The sequence below is a fragment of the Coregonus clupeaformis genome, unplaced genomic scaffold, assembly GCF_020615455.1.
Source record: "Coregonus clupeaformis isolate EN_2021a unplaced genomic scaffold, ASM2061545v1 scaf2769, whole genome shotgun sequence".
In the NCBI taxonomy this organism is placed as follows: domain Eukaryota; kingdom Metazoa; phylum Chordata; class Actinopteri; order Salmoniformes; family Salmonidae; genus Coregonus; species Coregonus clupeaformis.
In genome coordinates, this window is record NW_025536223.1 from 10349 (window position 1) to 32212 (window position 21864).

The 21864-nt window shown below is 43.2% G+C and overlaps 1 pseudogene; it reads left to right on the forward strand.

Annotated features, from left to right (window-relative positions):
• Positions 1-6901: 6901 nt before the first annotated feature.
• On the forward strand, positions 6902-18164 carry LOC121565777 (annotated as a pseudogene).
• Positions 18165-21864: the final 3700 nt, after the last annotated feature.

Below are 21864 nucleotides of genomic sequence, written 5' to 3' on the forward strand. Positions count from 1 at the left end.
TCCTTATTTTGTCTTTCTTTTCTTCAGTTAACTAGATATTCTTTGTTAGCTAGCTAGCTTCTTCCAGGAGAGTCCCTAGCAACTGCTTAGCAACTGGTAAACAATTCAGCTAGCTAAGATAACTGTACAGTTTTATGAAAAATAGTTACTTTTTCAAAAGCCTTTCTTCTTTGTTTGTTGCTTGTTTTGTCTCTTATTCAGTCTTGCAGTTTTTTTTTGGTCTTTTTCCGATGTACTTCACTCTAAAAACCATGTACATTTCTCTCTCTCTCTAACTCTAGAGACTGGAGAGAGAGGGGGACTGGAGAGAGAGAGGGACTGGAGAGAGAGAGGGACTGGAGAGAGAGAGAGAGGGACTGGAGAGAGAGAGAGAGGGACTGGAGAGAGAGAGAGAGAGGGACTGGAGAGAGAGAGAGAGAGGGACTGGAGAGAGAGAGAGAGAGGGACTGGAGAGAGAGAGAGAGAGGGACTGGAGAGAAAGAGAGAGGGACTGGGGAGAGAGAGAGAGGGACTGGAGAGAGAGAGAGGGACTGGAGAGAGGGAGAGAGAGGGACTGGAGAGAGAGAGAGAGGGACTGGAGAGAGAGGGACTGGAGAGAGAGAGAGAGAGGGACTGGAGAGAGAGAGAGAGAGGGGCTGGAGAGAGAGAGAGGGGGGGACTGGAGAGAGAGAGAGGGGGGACTGGAGAGAGAGGGGGGGACTGGAGAGAGAGAGGGGGGACTGGAGAGAGAGAGAGGGACTGGAGAGAGAGAGAGGGGGACTGGAGAGAGAGAGAGACACTATGTTACTCAAACTTGATCTTTATCCATAGATTACACATTCATTTTGGATTTTATATTAATCCATAGATTAAAGTCCATACCAGATAATATAATGGTTCAAGAGTGCGTCTGTTCATACCGCTAAACTGTTTAATGAGCACTAGGTGGCAATGTTTCATCGTGTTTGTTTGTAATATAGTGTGTGTTACAGTTCTTCATTTTTTTATTTCACCTTTATTTCACCAGGTAAGCCAGTTGAGAACAAGTTCTCATTTACAACTGCGACCTGGCCAAGATAAAAGCAAAGCAGTGCGATTAAAAACAACAACAACACAGAGTTACACATGGGATAAACAAAACATACAGTCAATAACACAATAGAAAATCTATATACAGTGTGTGCAAATGTTGTAAGTTATGGAGGTAAGGCAATAAATAGGCCATAGTGCAAAATAATTACAATTTAGTATTAACACTGGAGTGATAGATGTGCAGAAGATGATGTCAGTTACTAGTTGCCTATCCAAAATTGGAATCAGTAATGTAACTTTTGGATTACCCAAACTCAGTAATGTAATCTGATTACTTTCAGTTACGTTTTGATTACTGTCCCTTTAAGAGGCATTAGAAGAAGACAAAAAGGATCCATCAAACGCATTTGGTGTGTCATCATAGTGGTCTCTGATTGGTGGTCATCATTTGGTGTGTTACCATAGTGGTCTCTGATTGGTGGTCATCATTTGGTGTGTCATCATAGTGGTCTGTGATTGGTGGTCATCATTTGGTGTGTCATCATAGTGGTCTCTGATTGGTGGTCATCATTTGTTGTGTCATCATAGTGGTCTCTGATTGGTGGTCATCATTTGGTGTGTCATCATAGTGGTCTCTGATTGGTGGTCATCATTTGGTGTGTCATCATAGTGGTCTCTGATTGGTGGTCATCATTTGGTGGACCTCTATACCAGGCGGTGTCAGAGGAAGGCCCTCAATATTGTCAAAGACTCCAGCCACCCTAGTCATAGACTGTTCTCTCTGCTACCGCACGGCAAGTGGTACCGGAGAGCCAAGTCTAGGTCCAAAAGGCTTCTCAACAGCTTCTACCCCCAAGCCAAAAGACTCCTGAACAGCTAATCATGGCTACCTGGACTATTTGCACTGCCCCCCCCCCCCACCCCATATTTTTACGCTGCGCTACTCTGTTAATTATTTATGAATAGTCACTTTAACATATTACCTCAACTAGCCAGTGCCCCCGCATATTGACTCTGCACTGGTACCCCCCTGTATATAGCCTCCCTACCAGTGGCGGCTCCTGAAAAAATTCTCAGGAGGGGCAATTTTTCTGATGATTTAGGTGACCTACACACATTTTAAAAAAGATATGTCCAGCAACAACATGAAGACAGGGGCAGCATATAAGTCAATACCAGAAGCATTTATTGACTGATCTGGGGAGATGGATTCCAGTTTCTGTGACAGATTATAAATAATCTCTGATGCCTTTGTTATATTAGCTTTTGGTTGAATGTACTGTCGTAGTAAATATATAATGTTATAGCTTGGTCTGACTAAAATCTTGTGCATGACCCATTTTGTGTTCAGTTCTTCCAACTCACGAGTTCTTGCTCTGAGGACACACACACACACACACACACACACACACACATCATCACTGATAACACACACACACACATCATCACTGTTAAACACACACACACACACACACAAAAATCCCCTCTCTTTAGGCTGAACATTTGAAGACAGAGAACCCGACTCAGAGCCAATGCAACAGTGGAGGGGTATGGACAGAGCAGACCCGCCTCCTACGCCTCGGGAACCAATCAAGGGACTAGAAGAAGGACCCCTTTTCTTTATGTTGCATTGTATAAAGTAATGCTAAAAACTCTGTTTTTGATCCCTTCTCAACTGTTCTCCATAAGAGGCAATTGAATGGGTCCATGCATGTAGCTTGAGCAGATACCAGCTATCTCTGTGTTTAATAAACTGCCTTTTTGCTTAAACATATTCCTCTCCGTTTAGCGTCGTTGGTATTGTACTTCCTCTCCTTATGATTACACCAACATTATCAACAGTACACAACGGTAACAAACTATTGGGGGAACTCACGGGGCAGATAGTAAGGTCGCAAATCGCAATGACACAGAAAGCAGTTCAATGTCGGGGTACAGTCGCTCTCTTACCAGGATCGCGGTCCGCTCTGACCAGGGTGAAGCCTGTCTCCCAGCTGTATTGGATTCCGCTTGCCAGCAGCGTTTTCATTATTTAGTCCGTTCGTAGCGGGTATGTACACGATCAACAAGATCAGTCCAAAACCGAAGATCAGTCCAAAGCAGAATGTTTGCAGAATGTTTGTAAACTAAGTCTACAAATTAAAAACATAAAATAACGCCACACTGCAGGTCGCAACATAGACGCTGCTAGCCGCCATTGTCTTAGTTACGTTCAACGTTACGTCACGTATGACGAAAGCGCGTAAGTGCATGCACACAGACACCCATAGAGAATGTATTGAAAGCTTTGAAATGTGAAAAAAATAGATTTTACATGACAGGCTATGAGAGACTTCTGGGCGATTTTCAACCTGACTGAAATCGCCCAAAAAAAACGGCGGGGCCATTTGAAGCACGACTTTAGCCTGATTTGACATTTAGTGGCTGGCAGATCAGACGTGAACACTGATAACTGCTGTTGCCGTGATATAATTTTTTATAAATTTATAAAAATAAAATTTTTTTTTTTTTTTTTTTGTATAATTGATTAGAAAAAAAATCCCTTCCTTTTCCCGTTTGGCAGTGCGTCGCCCATATCGCCCTATTGAACAAGCCGTCCCTGCTCCCTACTGTTATTTTATTTTACTTCTGTTCTTTTTTTCTCAACCATTTTTATTTGTTGTTGTTTTATTTTACTTTTTTATAAAAAATTAATGCATTGTTTGTTAAGGGCTGTAAGTAAGCATTTCACGGTAATGTCTACACCAGTTGTATTTGGCGCAGGTGGCAAATAAAATGGCTTAAGGAAAACAAAGTCAAGGAAGTTAAAGCTTGGTCGCAAATTGTTCTTCCAAATGGACAATGACCCCAAGCATTCTTCCAAAGTTGTGCCAAAATGGCTTAAGGACAACAAAGTCAAGGTATTGGAGTGGCCATCACAAAGCCCTGACCTCAATCCTATAGAAGGTTTGTGGGCAGACCTGAAAAAGCGTGTGCGAGCAAAGGGGACTTCAAACCTGACTCAGTTACACCAGCTCAGTCAGGAGGAATGGGCCAAAATTCACCCAACTTATTGTGGGAAGCTTGTGGAAGGCTACGCGAAACGTTTGACCCAAGTTAAACAATTTAAAGGCAATGCTACCAAATACTAATGGAGTGTAAGTAAACTTCTGACCCACTGGGAATGTGATGAAAGAAATACAAGCTGAAATAAATCATTCTCTCTACTATTATTCTGACATTTCACATTCTTAAAATAAAGTGGTGATCCTAACTGACCTGAGACAGGGAATTTTTACTAGGATTAAATATCAGGAATTGTGGAAAAACGGAGTTTAAATATATTTGGCTAAGGTGTATGTAAACTTCCGACTTCAACTGTACATTTCATTTGAATATTTAAGATATTTTTTCATGATGGCAGTGTGCTTTTACCTTTGATTACCTGATTGTTTCATACAAATTGTGTTCTAACCATTTCATTGCGCTCTCTCTCTGTCTCTCTGTCTCTGTCCGTCTCTCTCTCTCTCTGTCTCTCTCTGTCTTTCTCTGTCTGTCTCTCTGTCTCTGTGTGTGTGTGTGTGTGTGTGTGTGTGTTCCAGGATGTTTGTAACCCAGGTGGTCCCTGACAGTAACCTGCTGATGTTGGTGATACAGGCAGACTGTGACTGTTCCCGTCAGTACCCTCCTATCACCATGGAACCCAAGGAAGTGAAATATATCCTTTAACTTACTGGTTCACTCTCACAAGCCCTCTTCCTGACACAGACAGTGATTGAAAGAGGTATAATGGTGTTGTGGAAGTGGGATTTGATATCTATGAATAAGCAGTTCCAGTCATTTATCAGACAAATCACTTCTCTTATTATGTTCTCTTTCATTTAAACCAGTTAGGAATTGCTGTTTTACACTGTGGGGAGCAGTCTCTTCTTAAACTCTTCTCCTTGACACATTGAATCACATTAAATCTCTCATAAATCAAATTGATATCCCACATCAATGTTCAATCAAATTTTGATCAATCAAATGTATTAATAATGCCCTTTTTACATCAGCAGATGTCACAAAGTGCTTATACAGAAACCCAGAGAGAGAGAGAGAGAAAACACCAGATATGAGAGAATGACCCTACACGTAGACTATTGCAGCATATATACTTGTTGTTCAGAGGGGTTGGGTTAAATGTGGAAGACACATTTCAGTTGAATGCATTCAGTTGTACAACTGACTAGATATCCCCCTTTCCCTTGTTAAGTGTGTTGGTATTGCAGCATATATACTTGTTATTGTTAAGTGTGTTGGTATTTTTGCATAGATACTTGTTGTTGTTAAGTGTGTTGGTATTGCAGCATATATACTTGTTATTGTTAAGTGTGTTGGTATTTTTGCATAGATACTCGTTGTTGTTAAGTGTGTTGGTATTGCAGCATAGATACTTGTTGTTGTTGTTAAGTGTGTTGGTATTGCAGCATAGATACTTGTTGTTATTGTTGTTAAGTGTGTTGGTATTGCAGCATAGATACTTGTTGTTATTGTTGTTAAGTGTGTTGGTGTCCTTGACCTCTGTGTACATAACGCCTCAGTAAAGTGTGACAGGATGAAATCTCAGAAGGTCCGTAGGATGTAGGGGGATGTAATATTCATATGTGTCAGCATACTGAATTGTAATTGGATGCATTATACTGTCATATCATACTGTGCTATGATTGGTTAAGACCACCCAGGTGGTGAGGTCATTCTAAAGATGATCATGGCCAGAGACACATGGACATGCCAGTTATAGCTAGTTAATAAAGAGCTACGTTTATAAATATCCTGTCGTCCTGCATTTTATTATTTTGTACAAAGCATACAAAACAAGACAGAAACCTTAAACAATTAAAATGGTCATGTTGGTTTAATAACTCTACTCTCAGTTACAAAAACATACCTACTTCTATTGCACACATTTCCTGTATTTATGTTAAATTCTTTGGAATACATCTTACCTGTTCGAAATCAGTTCGCTAAATCATGTTCACACGCACAAACAAATAATTTATTTCAAGATTTAAAGTTTAAGAGAGTGAGTATTCAATTGGACGACATTTCATTGTTACATACCTAGTCTCAGCTCAGCTTCTTATCAGACTTCTTGAGGTAGTGACCGTTTCTTCTCCTGTTGACTTTCGCGGCAATGGTATCTCTTCTTCTATCGCTAACTTCGGGGTGCAGCACATATGGTTCAGTGGCGCTCATCAGCGCCATCTACCGTCGGGGAGTTTGAAAAAAGGAACGAATGAGTCTCGGCTGATTTTTTTTGCGTGAGAAATTGGATGTGTGGCGTGAGTGCGTGTGAAAACAGGCAAAAACGTGTGTCACACGGCGAAAGCGTGAGAGTTGGCAGCTCTGTGTTAACACCCTTGTTGATGCATGCCAATGTGTGTGTCAATGCAAAGAAAATCTAAACTACATTGTAACAATTCATATACAATTCAGTATGAAAATGTATGCACTCACTAACTGTAAGTCGCTCTGGATAAGAGCGTCTGCTAAATGACTAAAAATGTAAAAAAAAAGTAAATATACTGTATCTACATGTATCTCTCTACAGAATGTAGAATATATGTTTGGAATAGTTGGTGTTCCAGTCATTGAAGTAGCTATGGCAGCTCAAGCCTCAGGAATCAAGTATGTGGGAATGCGCAATGAACAAGCCCTAAGCCACCTTTTTATTACTAAACCAGCTCTCCCCAAATCACGTGATATTAACTACCCTTACATAGACTACAGGAGCGTGTAGTGTGTGAGGGTCAGTTTCATAGCTTTTTTGCATTGCTAATTATGTCTGCCTGTCTGTCTGACCCTTTGTGTGTCTGTCTGCCTGTCTTCCGGTCTTTCCCTCTGTCTGTCTGTTCCTCTCCAGTCCAGGTGTGTGTCTGGTTGTGTCTGGACCGGGACTCATCCATTCACTTGGTGGAATGGCCAACGCTAACATGAACTGCTGGTATGCTAGAACTCCACAAACAGAAGACCCTACTACTCATGTTCAGTGGCCTTTCAAAAGAAGGAATGCTATCCGCACACTGCAAAAAATGATCTGAGGACTCCAAACTATCTCAGCTTGTCAGTTGATGTCATTGTGTGATACCTCTCTCTCTGTAGGCCTGTGATTGTTATTGGAGGCTCCTCTGATCAAAACCAAGAGACCACTGGGGCGTTTCAAGAGTTTCCACAGGTACCGATTCAACCATGACATTTCTGACTATTGAACATTAGGGGATGGTATCCCGGGACACAGATTAAGCCTAGTCATGGCCTAAAAAGCAAACTCAATAGAGAATCTCTGTCTGGGAAACTGGCCCTAGCAGTTTAATTGCTGAAAGAGGAAATAATTTGTTATTTGTGGTCCTCTTTCTCTGTCAGGTGGAGGCATGCAGATTGTACAGTAAGTTCTCTGCTAGGTCTAGCAGTCTGGATATGATCTCCTCAGTGGTAGAGAAGGTGTACAGTCTACTCTGACTCCCTCTGTGTAGTCCTCTTCATATCATTTGGTATCACCTGCAATTGTCTGTTTTCTGACCTCTAATTTTCCAGCTTAGCAAGGTACCTTAACTGCTTCATAAGAGCACAGCACAGCCTTAATTGATCTGAATGGAAGGGTGTTTGGTCTGTCTAAGGCAGCACGCACTAGCATGTATGGACGTCCAGGTGCTGTATACGTAGACATATCTGGGGACATGGTCAATGCTAAATTGGACAGGAGCAGAGCCAGGTTAGTGGCCATCACTGTCTTTCATCCATTTAAAATGTATACTAATGTGTTACTGTTGAATATGTATACCTCTGAATTCACATCACCGTAGTCATTTTTATTTTATTTTGTTATACCTTTTAATGTCTGAAGTGAACCAGAAATTAAATTACTTAGAAAATATAGCACTATATCAAAATATTCTCATCAGAGAATAGCAATAAGCCTCGATAGACCTTCATGATGTATTTACATATGCAATACAGTTGCTAGGTAACATGTTTAAATTTTGACCTATTATTTATTATTACCTTTGTCAGAGAGGTGCCCTGTAGTCCACCTCCTCCTGTGAGTATGGCTGACCATATGGCGATCACAGAAGCACTGGCGGTCCTGAAAGGAGCCAAACGGCCTTTACTCATCATTGGCAAATGTAGGCATTGCTTTTTTAATAGCCAGATAATCTGGGGGAAACAGAACTAAAATCTTGCATAATTGCGTCAGATACTTGGTTAAGGTCTGGGGAGATGTTAAGAGAAAGATACTAACGCCACTTGCGAAGTCTCCACCCCCCTAAACGGAAACTCTCTGCAAGTTTATGGGCCAAATGTCCCCTCCCCTTCTGAAATTGAAAAGATGCGAAATCGTGATTTGTCCAAATGATTAGTGGTGAAAAATCAGCGTACCGGAACAAAGTTGTCACATCCCAGTCTGTTGACAGACGCTACTTCCAGTTATGTTACGTGCGTCTGTCCAGGAGAGATCAATAGCCAGGTGAGACGCACTGTAACACATATAGCACTGTACCACGGTTCAGTTGAAAACTGGGCCACGTTCAGTCGACAAATGTTGTTGACATGATTTCTCATTCTACCTGTCCGAGAGAGGCACGTTCGTTCTACATGCTATATTTCTATCTGAACGTTGGATAACCGTGACATTGACTGTTTTGGATGAAGAACGCCATGAAAATAAAATAACCGTCAAAACCAAAAAGAAGTATGATTTTCTCTCCATGAAATGTTTTATCGCCTTTATTTTAATGTAGATATACTTTATCCATAGCGGGAGTGTTAACTCTTGATTATATGGTATTGTTTTGCTGACTTAGTTGGAGGAGATATAGACAGTTTAATAGATGGACTATCTTTTGATGCACCGCAATCACCAAATCTGCTCTATGCGCGAATAGGAGAGAATCTTTGAAGGTCAATTCAGGTTAATTGAAGGGGGGGGTGAGGTGAAAAGTGGGGACCGGGGGTAACTATAGTACCTCTAGATCTATAGCCTACAGGCTGGGGGTGGGGTGGGTAGCCTCTGACCTCTGACCTTCACCTCTGATCTTTTTCATTGTTACAGTAGATCAGAGGAGTGAGGTGAAAAAGATGGCTCTCATTGCAAAAAAAAAACCATAACAACCTATTTGGGCACATTTCAGTTTCACACCTAACGACGATGGAGAACCAGGCTTGGACCAGCCTATTTGCAGAATATGCGCAAAACCCATAGGCTACCTACTAAGAATTCCAGCACCACAAACGGGACACCGATAAGTGGCGAGCACTGCCAGACACTGGAACTCGTTATTTAGTCATAGGAATGGTGCCTTTACGAACGGTGGAGAAACCCGCCTTCAAATAAATGCTCTGGAAATTTGACAGACTATACGAGTTGCTCATATCCAGACTGCTAGACCTAGCAGAGAACTTACTGTACAATCTGCATGCCTCCACCTGACAGAGAAAGAGGACCACAAATAACAAATTATTTCCTCTTTCAGCAATTAAACTGCTAGGGCCAGTTTCCTAGACAGAGATTCTCTATTGAGTTTGCTTTTTAGGCCATGACTAGGCTTAATCTGTGTCCCGGGATACCATCCCCTAATGTTCAATAGTCAGAAATGTGATGGTTGAATCGGTACCTGTGGAAACTCTTGAAACGCCCCAGTGGTCTCTTGGTTTTGATCAGAGGAGCCTCCAATAACAATCACAGGCCTACAGAGAGAGAGGTATCACACAATGACATCAACTGACAAGCTGAGATAGTTTGGAGTCCTCAGATCATTTTTTGCAGTGTGCGGATAGCATTCCTTCTTTTGAAAGGCCACTGAACATGAGTAGTAGGGTCTTCTAAATTGCTTTGGCCACATTCTCCATCTCGCTGTCACCATCAATGTGAAGCCAGAGCACAGGCCGTGTTCTAGGCCTATGTAGAACTCTGGTGGGCACTTTTTAGCAGAGCTGGCGATTTAACAGAGGGACCTAGTAAGGCCCAGACCGAGCTGAACCTCCCAATTCACAACCTCATTCTTGTGAGAAATTAAGTTTTAATAACTAAGCTGTAATAACCATTTATAGGCTATTCAATGTTAGAAGAATAAGATATGCAAAATTATTGTTCATGAATAATTGTAATTCAGATGCCCGAGCAAATAAACAAACAAAATAGGCTAGTTTCCTTGAATCACTTAATGTTGCATTACCATAGGCCCATTGTTTTATTTAGCCAATCATACTCTAATTAAACCACTGATTATAATGAGAATATAGAACATATTCTGGGAATCCTACATGTTACGTGTGTATACTATACCAGAAAGCATGATCATTAGCTTCTTCTGGATTGTTTTAAATCGCGTAGCCTGTCGGAAGGCAGCGGGTGCGGCGTAATAGGCTTCCAAATAGATGACTGTTGAGTTGTGAATGTCAGTGAAAGAGAGGCTCAACCAGGCATATTGCAATTTTTCAAAATACAATGGAGGGAAACAGTTTGGAAAGCAATTGGCTTATTGCTTCACAGAGAAGAAGATGAAAATACTAATGTCTTTTTAATGATCAAAATCCTCAACTTACAGTGGAGAGAACAAGTATTTGATACACTGCTGATTTTGCAGGTTTTCCTACTTACAAAGCATGTAGAGGTCTGTAATTTTTTATCATAGGTACACTTCAACTGTGAGAGACGGAATCTAAAACAAACATACAGAAAATCACATTGTATGATTTTTAAGTAATTAATTTGCATTTTATTGCATGACATAAGTGTTTGATCACCTACCAACCAGTAAGAATTCCGGCTCTCACAGACCTGTTAGTTTTTCTTTAAGAAGCCCTCCTGTTCTCCACTCATTACCTGTATTAACTGCACCTGTTTGAACTTGTTACCTGTATAAAAGACACCTGTCCACACACTCAATCAAACAGACTCCAACCTCTCCACAATGGCCAATACCAGAGAGATGTGTAAGGACATCAGGGATAAAATTGTAGACCTGCACAAGGCTGGGATGGGCTACAGGACAATAGGCAAGCAGCTTGGTGAGAAGGCAACAACTGTTGGCGCAATTATTAGAAAATGGAAGAAGTTCAAGATGACGGTCAATCACCCTCGGTCTGGGGCTCCATGCAAGATCTCACCTCGTGGGGCATCAATGATAATGAGGAAGGTGAGGGATCAGCCCAGAACTACACGGCAGGACCTGGTCAATGACCTGAAGAGAGCTGGGACCACAGTCTCAAAGAAAACCATTAGTAACACACTACGCCGTCATGGATTAAAATCCTGCAGCGCACGCAAGGTCCCCCTGCTCAAGCCAGCACATGTCCAGGCCCGTCTGAAGTTTGCCAATGACCATCTGGATGATCCAGAGGAGGAATGGGAGAAGGTCATGTGGTCTGATGAGACAAAAATAGAGCTTTTTGGTCTAAACTCCACTCGCCGTGTTTGGAGGAAGAAGAAGGATGAGTACAACCCCAAGAACACCATCCCAACCGTGAAGCATGGAGGTGGAAACGTCATTCTTTGGGGATGCTTTTCTGCAAAGGGGACAGGACGACTGCACCGTATTGAGGGGAGGATGGATGAGGCCATGTATCGCGAGATCTTGGCCAACTACCTCCTTCCCTCAGTAAGAGCATTGAAGATGGGTCGCGGCTGGGTCTTCCAGCATGACAACGACCCGAAACACACAGCTAGGGCAACTAAGGAGTGGCTCCGTAAGAAGCATCTCAAGGTCCTGGAGTGGCTTAGGCAGTCTCCAGACCTGAACCCAATAGAAAATCTTTGGAGGGAGCTGAAAGTCCGTATTGCCCAGCGACAGCCCCGAAACCTGAAGGATCTGGAGAAGGTCTGTATGGAGGAGTGGGCCAAAATCCCTGCTGCAGTGTGTGCAAACCTGGTCAAGACCTACAGGAAACTTATGATCTCTGTAATTGCAAACAAAGGTTTCTGTACCAAATATTAAGTTCTGCTTTTCTGATGTATCAAATACTTATGTCATGCAATAAAATGCAAATTAATTACTTAAAAATCATACAATATGATTTTCTGGATTTTTGTTTTAGATTCCATCTCTCACAGTTGAAGTGTACCTATGATAAAAATTACAGACCTCTACATGCTTTGTAAGTAGGAAAACCTGCAAAATCGACAGTGTATCAAATACTTGTTCTCCCCACTGTAATTGAGGGAACAGTATCATTGGCATCGGCTATATCCCCGGTGAGTGTGCATATTCACTGTCTTTATCACTGGGTCAGTGCCACTTGAAAGTCGTGTTGAAAAAGATTCTGCTAATCTCTCTAGTCATATAAAGTGTAGTAGAATTGCGTGATTTTAAAATAATAAAAGGCCACATTTTTCCAGTGAAAAGAAACCTACTCCACCACGCGCTGCATTGAACAGCCTGTGATTGAGTTATATTATTAGCCTAAATTATGACTATCCAATTTACTAATCACATTAGGAATAGTCAGCTATTTTACATAAGTTTGCAAATGTGATGATGCATGGAATGCTTGATATTTTTTCATGGTGAAAATTAGCTTCCCCAAACTTGAGAGGAAGACTGGCCTAAACGCGCTAATGTTTTCCTTTGCTAATGTCCGTCCCGCCCCCCTGTCAGCTGTCAGTTTTGTCGATGACCACGTACATAAGACACGCCAATCACCGACACCTGAAGTTCCATGACCATCACAGCCCTAGTTGTATGCTTGAGTTTGTTCAGAGGAGGCTTTGAATAAAATCCGATCTGAGTGTGAAATGCCTTACTGAGGGTAAATGGAAGCTCCTCTTGTGCCCGGCTCAGCCTTATACAGTTTAAGGTACTTTACCGTATCCATTTCAGTAAGGCTAGATTGTCCAAATTCTACCCAAATATTGATGGTACATGTGACAGGTGTAAAAGCTCCTTGGTGGACTTGACCCACATGTTCTGGTCCTGTCCCCATCTGGCAGATTATTTGTCCACTATTTAAAACCCTTTTTGAAGCATTTGATATAAAGTTGCAGCCTAGTGCAGAAATGGCTATTTTTGGAGTACCAAACAACAATCCTTCTCTGACCAATAGTAGAGTGTTTGTTTCTAAATCTCACGCTTGACAGGGACCTTCGATGTTGATGCTGGGCGGGAGAAAAAATGGGCACCCGATTTGAGAGACACTGGTCTACTTTAGGGGTCTAGGACTGTTTCTGTTCAGGCATACCACTGGTCTACTATAGGACATTGATTATATTAAGAGTGTATTTCTGTTCAGGCGTACCACTGGTCTACTATAGGACATTGGTTATATTAGGAGTGTATATCTGTTCAGGCATACCACTGGACTTTGCTTCAGACTGTGTGTTTGTTTCCATTCAGGCGTACCACGGCCACCACCATGCTATGGAGGTCCTGGTTCAGTCTCTGCTGGATCTAGACGTGAGGAACAGCCAGGGGCGCACCCCTCTGGACCTGGCTGCCTTTAAAGGCCATGTGGAGTGTGTTGACGTCCTCATCAACCAGGGAGCCTCCATCCTGGTTAAAGACTTCACCCTGAAGAGGACCCCCATCCACGCTGCAGGTACGCATAGGATATCACGTAAGACCTAGAGATTCTGTAATTCAAAAGTTTTCCTTACCAAGATGGACATTTGTTTGGTCATGTTGCTAGGACGCCAATGTCCACTCTAGGGATATTATATAGCATAGTGTGAAAATGCCCACTACACACTGATCTAAGGTCATTTTTTGTCATTATTGCTGAGGATCTGGGGAGGGTAAGCTGATCCTAGATCAGTGCACAGGGGGACTTCTATCCAGAGCCAGGTACACAGCTAGCAGGTGACAGGCTTCGAGGGCCTCAGCCCCAAAATGATTTATTATCTGCTGTGTTAACATCATGAGGATGTCATCTACCGATACCACTGTTCTAGAAATCTGTCTGTTCATGTGAAGGTAATAGTCGTCCAGCAATCAGCTCATATCCTCTCTGTTTAGCCTCCTCTAGCTACCAACGGTCAATCATCTCACATTCTTATATCCTCTCTGTTTAGCCTCCTCTAGCTACCAACGGTCAATCATCTCACATTCTTATATCCTCTGTATTTATCCTCCTCTAGCTACCAACGGTCATTCGGAGTGTTTGCGTTTGCTGATTGGAAATGCTGACCTCCAGAGTGCAGTGGACGTTCAAGACGGGAATGGACAGTAAGTCAATTGGGTTTTGGATACAATTCCTGAAATAAAGAGATTTTGACACTAGGTCTACGTCCCAAATGGCACCCTATGCCCTACTTGGTGCACTACTTTAAACCAGAACCCTATGGGCTCAGGTCAAAAGTAGTGTACCATATAGGGAATAGGTTGCCATTTGGGACTCAGCCTGGTTATTACCAGTTTGTAATATGACCTTGTTGTCTTGTGTATCAGAACCCCTCTGATGCTGTCGGTGCTGAGCGGACACACAGACTGTGTGTACTCACTGCTCAACAAGGGAGCCAGCGTAGAAGCCAAAGACAAGTGGGGCAGAACAGCGCTACACAGAGGGGTGAGGAGGAGAGCTGGCTGTATACGCTCACACACAGAAAGAGACGGGGAGGCTCAAATATACATATTATCTTCAGAAAAGTAGTTGTCCATGGGTAGTGGTGTATTCATCCCTGTAGGGGGACCTGCCTCCAGACATCATTTGTAATAATTGATGATTCATTATTATATCATTGATTATTAGTTATTCAAATCCATTCTTGTCTCCCGCCCTTCCTCCCAGGCGTTGACGGGTCATGAAGAGTGTGTGGAGGCCCTGCTGCAGCACAGCGCCAGCTTCCTGGTTCGGGACTGTAAGGGGCGGACCCCTGTCCACCTGGCGGCGGCATCCGGACACATCGGGGTGCTGGGGGGGCTCCTACACGCCGCCCAGTCAGTGGAGACCCTCCCCGTCATCACAGACAACCAGGGCTACACGCCACTACACTGGGCCTGCTACAACGGTACGTACTGGACTAACGGAACACTAGATCTTTTCTGATTTTCTCTCTTCAGCACTGTAAACATGTCCCTGAATTAGGCAGGCCATACAACGGTACGTACTGACTAACTGGACTGTAGCTCTGTTCTCTCCTCCATGTAGTGTACACTCATTCACTCCCTCTTGTGGCTTGAAAAGCATTCGATTGGTGTGGACGGAGCCATGTGGGGGAATGAACAAGACTACAACAGAATTAGGGGTTATGACTCTCAGTGGAGGACCTTACACTGAAACAGGACTTTGTCAGGGATTGACATAGCATATGTTGTAGCTAAAACATCTTTTGTGACTTCACCATTGTCAGATGTGTAGCTTTCTCTGAGAGTATTGTTGTGGTCTGCAGCGACGTCATCTTTTTCCGGTATGAATCAATCTTCCACAAGGCCATGACACGTGTGTAGAGGTGCTGCTGGAACAGGAGGTTTTCCACAAGACCGAGGGCAACTCGTTCAGCCCCCTCCACTGAGCTGTGATCAATGACAACGAGGGGGCTGCAGAGATGCTGATTGACACTCTGGGGCCGGCCATTGTCAACGCCACTGACACCAAGAACCGGTAACTACAGCACATGACAAAGTCCTTTTCTTCTGGAGAATAATGTTGTCTTGGGAATAAAATGACCTCTGGGGTTGGATGAGGGATTGTAGATTACTTTTAATACATCTATTAGTGATTTTATATTTCTATGGTATAAACAGGGTTAATTGAACAAACTTGTTTATAACAGTCCTACATGATGTCGGTGAAATAAGTTTCCTCTCTCTCCAGGACCCCCCTGCATGCGGCGGCTTTCACGGACCACGTGGAGTGTCTTCAGCTGCTGCTAGGCCACAACGCCCAGGTCAACTCCCCCGATGCCTCCGGGAAGACCTCCCTCATGATGGCTGCTGAGAACGGACAAACCAACGCTGTCGGTACGCAGCCCCCCTCTCCTCCGCTTTGCCTCGCCCAGCCGGCTTAAGTTCAACATGTCTGTTTTACATTTTAATAAGTCGCTTAATTTCCTAATTGAGTTTCTTTATGTTTCTCTGTCTGTGTCAGAGCTGTTGGTGAGCAGTGCCAAAGCAGAGCTCACCCTGCAGGATGCAGTCAAGAACACTGCTCTTCATCTGGCCTGCAGTAAGGTGAGCATCCCCACATGAAGATGACGTTCATCTGAACAGTTGGCTCTCTCTGGTTGAAATTTTGGTCTGACATGTTTGACTCTGGTTTTTAAAGGGGCATGAAACCAGTGCTTTGTTGATATTGGAGAAGATTACAGACAGGAACCTCATCAACTCGACTAACGCAGCCTTACAGACGTACGTATGGTTCAGCTGTATTAATTGGGCCAGAAGAATTGGTCCTCTGTAGCTCAGCTGGTAGAGCACGGCGCTTGTAACGCCAAGGTAGTGGGTTCGATCCCCGGGACCACCCATACACAAAAAAATGTATGCACGCATGACTGTAAGTCGCTTTGGATAAAAGCGTCTGCTAAATGGCATATTATTATTATTATTATAATTAGAAGAAGTGCACTATATAGGGAATAGTCTGGCATTTGGGAGGTATCCTCATTTGCTGCTGGCTAATCTGACGGTACTTTCTCCTCAGGCCGTTACACGTTGCAGCCAGAAATGGTCTGACGGTGGTGGTTCAGGAGCTACTAGTGAAGGGTGCTAGCGTGCTAGCAGTCGATGAGAATGGTAAGATCCATAACGCTAACACCGTTTTCTTCTGTACTTCTCTTCTCAATGTGTCCACAAATGTTTCTCTCTAGTCCACTGTTTGGTTATTGTCTTAACTTTGTATCTCCTAGCCTGCTGTTATTTCATGTTTTTCACCAAAAGTGTTATAGTAAACGGTGATGCTCCTGAAGTGACCCTCTGCTGTTCTGTTTGAACCCCTCAGGTTACACGCCTGCCTTGGCCTGCGCCCCCAACAAAGACGTGGCGGACTGCCTGGCGCTGATCCTGGCCACCATGATGCCCGTGTCCCCCTGCAACCCGGCGCCCAGCCTGTCCTTCAGTGCCATTAACCACTACACCACCAGCCCCTCCAAGAGTGTGACCTTCGACAGCCTGCCCGTGCTGCGCAGCGAGCACAGCTCCTACTGCAGCTTCAACAACATCGGCCACCGCGACCACGATGGAGGCTTCTACAAGGATGAGGAACTCAACGACTCAGACTCAGAGACATACTGAGGGGGGTGGTGGTCGCTGCCCAGGAGGGGAGCCAAGGGCAGGCGGATGGACAGTGAAGTGGGGCAGAGGCCACAAACAAATCCACACATACACACCGTGTCTTAAATCACCACAGCCAGCTTTGGGAGGGCACGAGCCGAGACAGTCCGCACAGGAGCCTTAAGAGTCCTGCAGATGGAGAGAGAGAAATGGAGGGAGGGAGGGAGAGGGGGAGGCACAACAGGCTGGCTGGCCACACTCATCCTCTCGTACCACCAGGTGTCCTTCCAGCAGATACTGGACTTCAGAGGAACTGCTGCTGCTATACCCCACCTTTACCTTTACCCACAAAGGTCCTAAACGGTAGAAACTGTCCAGCCAACAGACAGACGGACACCTTATGACGGCAATAACCTGTAGTCCAAGGGGATAGTAGCACTTCACTGAGTGAAAAACAGACATGGACCAAAAGATGTGGAAGAAGCCTTTTCAAAACCTGTTTTGACAGTAGAAATGGGATTGAGCGTTTTGGGCCTGAGAAAAAACATAAGGAGTGATGTTTCATTTAAGTTTTATGAGAGTGATGGTCATGTTTATCCGCACACTAAGACAGTCAGAACGCACCTAGCCTCTTGTCTGTAATCCATGTGGGAGGAGGGGAAATCATTTATTTTTTATGAACAAACATTTTAATAATATCATTCATGTGTTAAGCTCCTGACCCTCTGTGGGAACCAAAGAATCGTAGTATTTGCTCTCATGAGTAATTTCAAAGAATTTCCATCCCCAATGGCACCCTATTCCCTTTATAGTACACTACTTTTGACCAGGGCCATAGGGTTCTGGTCAAAAGTAGTGTACTCTATAAAGAATAGGGTGCCATTTAGATTTTGCATTTGTATGTGAGCGACAGGACTTTTTACATTTGCGTTATTAAACCTACCTGTCCTTTGCCCTCTAGAAAATATTTTAGAAAGTAAATTATTAATTCATGTATTCTTTCTTGTGATATTTATGTCATCATTTTGTGCCTTCTTTAGTTACTGAGGGGAGGTTAGGAGAGTAGGGGCAGCTGTATGAGCGAAAACAATGATGCACACTAAGTAATACAACGTTTGTGAAAAGCACTGATACTATTCCGAGGCATACGAGGGGGAAAACATGCCTCCCTTGGAGAGGAGAAACACTGTAAACCAATGGTAGGACAGCAGCATTTAGATTTTCTTCTGTTGAAAAAAATATATATATATTATTTGTCTTGGTCTTATAATCAATGTATTTTGACAGGTTTTGCTTGCTTTAACTTCTTCAAAAAAATGAAACCACTCAATCCTTTTATGTGATTGCTTGTTCAAACCCCCGTTTTTGTCTCTTTTTGAAAATAATTTTAACTGGAAATATGTACAATACATATGCTATGTTCGTCAAATCAGGATCAGGAGGTTCACAGGTTTTTTCGTGTCCTTTTTTTTCTTTAAAAGGATGAAACTAGCATGTACATATGAAATAGTGACTGAAAATCGAAACTCCCATGAATTCTTTCAGTATCTGAAGATTGCTGTATATTTTATGAGTAATAAAATAAAGAAATGAGTTATGTTATTTAATAATGAACTATGGGTTATCTGTTTTATGTGACAACCGCAGTATCAATTTCTAGGTGACAGTGGTGCTAATCCCAAAAGAAAGGCTACATACAACAAGGAACAAGAAGTCTATTGGCAAAGTGATGAATATTGCATGTACCTTGGCCTAACGGTGTGGGTTATGTATTTTATTTTTCATGGCGTCCTCAACATTACAGTTTTAAGGGCAACAATAGCCTAAATTTGTTTACAACTCGCAGGATTTCCATACATGAGCTTTCAACAACACACAGTGTTGCCTCAGCACGAGATCGAAAGTGCGTCAAATCTGTACAGGTCATTGTTACGTCATCACTGATAAACGTTGAAACTGATGAAAAACCGCTGGAGCAGTTCAGTCTAAACCTCCCTAGTGCTGGAGGATTGCGTTTGTTTTCGCTCTGGATGCGCGTTCATTTTGGCAAGGAAATGTGCTGATTTTGCAAGGAGATGGAGAATAAAGAGTTTAAGGTAGGCATGTTATTTATTTTTAAATCTTCAATTATATTAATTACTGTGGATTAAATATTGTTTAACAAATGAAATAATGTGCTATTCATGCTGTAATATCAAACTAGAAAGTCTATGGCCGGGGAGTCATGAGAGTTGGCTAAAGGTACAGTAGGGTCAAATGGGGGTCAAAGGTTATGACAGCACCTTCATGTATTCGTCCAAAATGGCACCCTATTCCCTATGTAGGCTAGTGTACTACTTTTGACCAGGAGCCATAGAAGGGTTGGCTGACTTCACGAAAATGATGCTCGCGCATCGATGGCCGGAAGTCGTGTATCTTGTTATGATTCTGAACCTCAGCTAACAACAAGCTGCCATGTGGGGAATCGTAGCTCTGTGGCATGTTTCAGCTTGTTGTATGGTGTTATTGATACCATGTCTTGTTTTGAGGTGTTTTGACTGATATCATGTCTATGCAATGACTCAAATTCGCTACCTAGCTAACCAACAACAACTGTAACAATGTATTTGAGACGAGTTCATTGTTCAAATGTATTTATGTTTGCATTAAACATTTAGAGACTAAATATAGTTTACATGTTGTCAACAGTCTAAGTCAAACCCTGTCTATTTTGCCCCATAGTTGCATGCCAGTTTTGTTGCTTAACAACCAACCCCTCTATAGAGTCCCACAGTGGAGGTGTGATAATACCCATAAAACCTAGCGGTCAAACAGGGACATGGTTCCAATCGTTTTTCCACCATTCATTTTTCCCATAGCCGGTTTTAGAAACACATAAAATAAGGGCTGTATTTCGTGTAGGCTTACCCTGGCGTGACGTTTTTGTAACTATGTAAATCTCTCTCGGACAAGTTGACTTTTATCAGTATATTTACATTTTACATTTATATCATTTAGCAGACGCTCTTATCCAGAGCGACTTACAATGGTGCATTCAACAATTGGTGCATTCAACTTATGATAGCCAGTGGGACAACCACTTATTTTTTCTTCTTTTTTTTTTTTTTATGGGGGGAGGGGGGGTAGAAGGATTACTTTATACTATTCCAGGTATTCCTTAAAGAGGTAGGGGTTTCAAGTGTCTCCGGAAGGTGGTCAGTGACTCCGCTGTCCTGGCGTCGTGGGGGAGCTTGTTCCACCATTGGGGTGCCAGAGCCTGAAGGTAAGGAGGTGCCGTTCCCCTCACAGCTCCGTAGGCAAGCACCATGGTCTTGTAGTAGATGCGAGCCTCAACTGAGCGGGGTGACATGAGAGAACTTGGGAAGGTCGAACACCAGACGGGCTGCGGCGTTCTGGATAAGTTGTAGGGGTTTAATGGCACAGGCAGGGAGCCCAGCCAACAGCGAGTTGCAGTAATCAAGACGGGAGATGACATGTGCCTGGATTAGGAACTGTGCCGCTTTCTGTGTAAGGTAGGGTCGTACTCTGCAAATGTTGTAGAGCATGAACCTGCAGGATCGGGTCACCGTTTTGATGTTAGCAGAGAATGACAGGGTGTTGTCCAGGGTCACGCCAAGGCTCTTTGCACTCTGGGAGGAGGACACAATGGAGTTGTCAACCGTGATGGCGAGATCATGGAACGGGCAGTCCTTCCCAGGGATGAAGAGCAGCTCCGTCTTGCAGAGGTTCAGCTTGAGGTGGTGATCCGACATCCACACTGATATGTCTGCCAGACATGCAGAGATGCGATTCGCCACCTGGTTATCAGAAGGGGGGAAAGGAGAAAATTAATTGTGTGTCGTCTGCGTAGCAATGATAGGAGAGACCATGTGAGGATATGACAGAGCCAAGTGACTTGGTGTATAGAGAGAATAGGAGAGGGCCTAGAACTGAGCCCTGGGGGACACCAGTGGTGAGAGCACATGGTGCGGAGACAGATTCTCACCACGCTACCTGGTAGGAGCGACCTGTCAGGTAGGACGCAATCCAAGAGTGAGCAGCGCCGGAGATTTTTTTTTTTTTTTTTTTTATTTCACCTTTATTTAACCAGGTAAACCAGTTGAGAACAAGTTCTCATTTACAACTGCGACCTGGCCAAGATAAAGCATAGCAGTGCGATAAAAACAACAACACAGAGTTACATATGGGGTAAAACAAAACAAAAATCAAAAAAATACAACAGAAATACAATTAATATACAGTGTGCAAATTTAGCAAGTTATGGAGGTAAGGCAATAAAATAGGCTATAGTGCAAAATAATTACAATTTAGTATTAACACTGGAATGATGTGCAAGAGATGATGTGCAAATAGAGATACTGGGGTACAGATGAGCAAAATAAATAACAATATAGGGATGAGGTAGTTGGGCGGGCTAATTTCAGATGGGCTGTGTACAGGTGCAGTGATCGGTAAGGTGCTCTGACAACTGATGCCTAAAGTTAGTGAGGGAGATAAGCGTCTCCAGCTTCAGAGATTTTTGCAGTTTGTTCCAGTCATTGGCAGCAGAGAACTGGAAGGAATTGCGGCCAAAGGAGGTGTTGGCTTTGGGGATGACCAGTGAGATATACCCGCTGGAGCGCAGACTACGGGTGGGTGTTGCTATGGTGACCAATGAGCTAAGATAAGGCGGGGATTTGCCTAGCAGTGATTT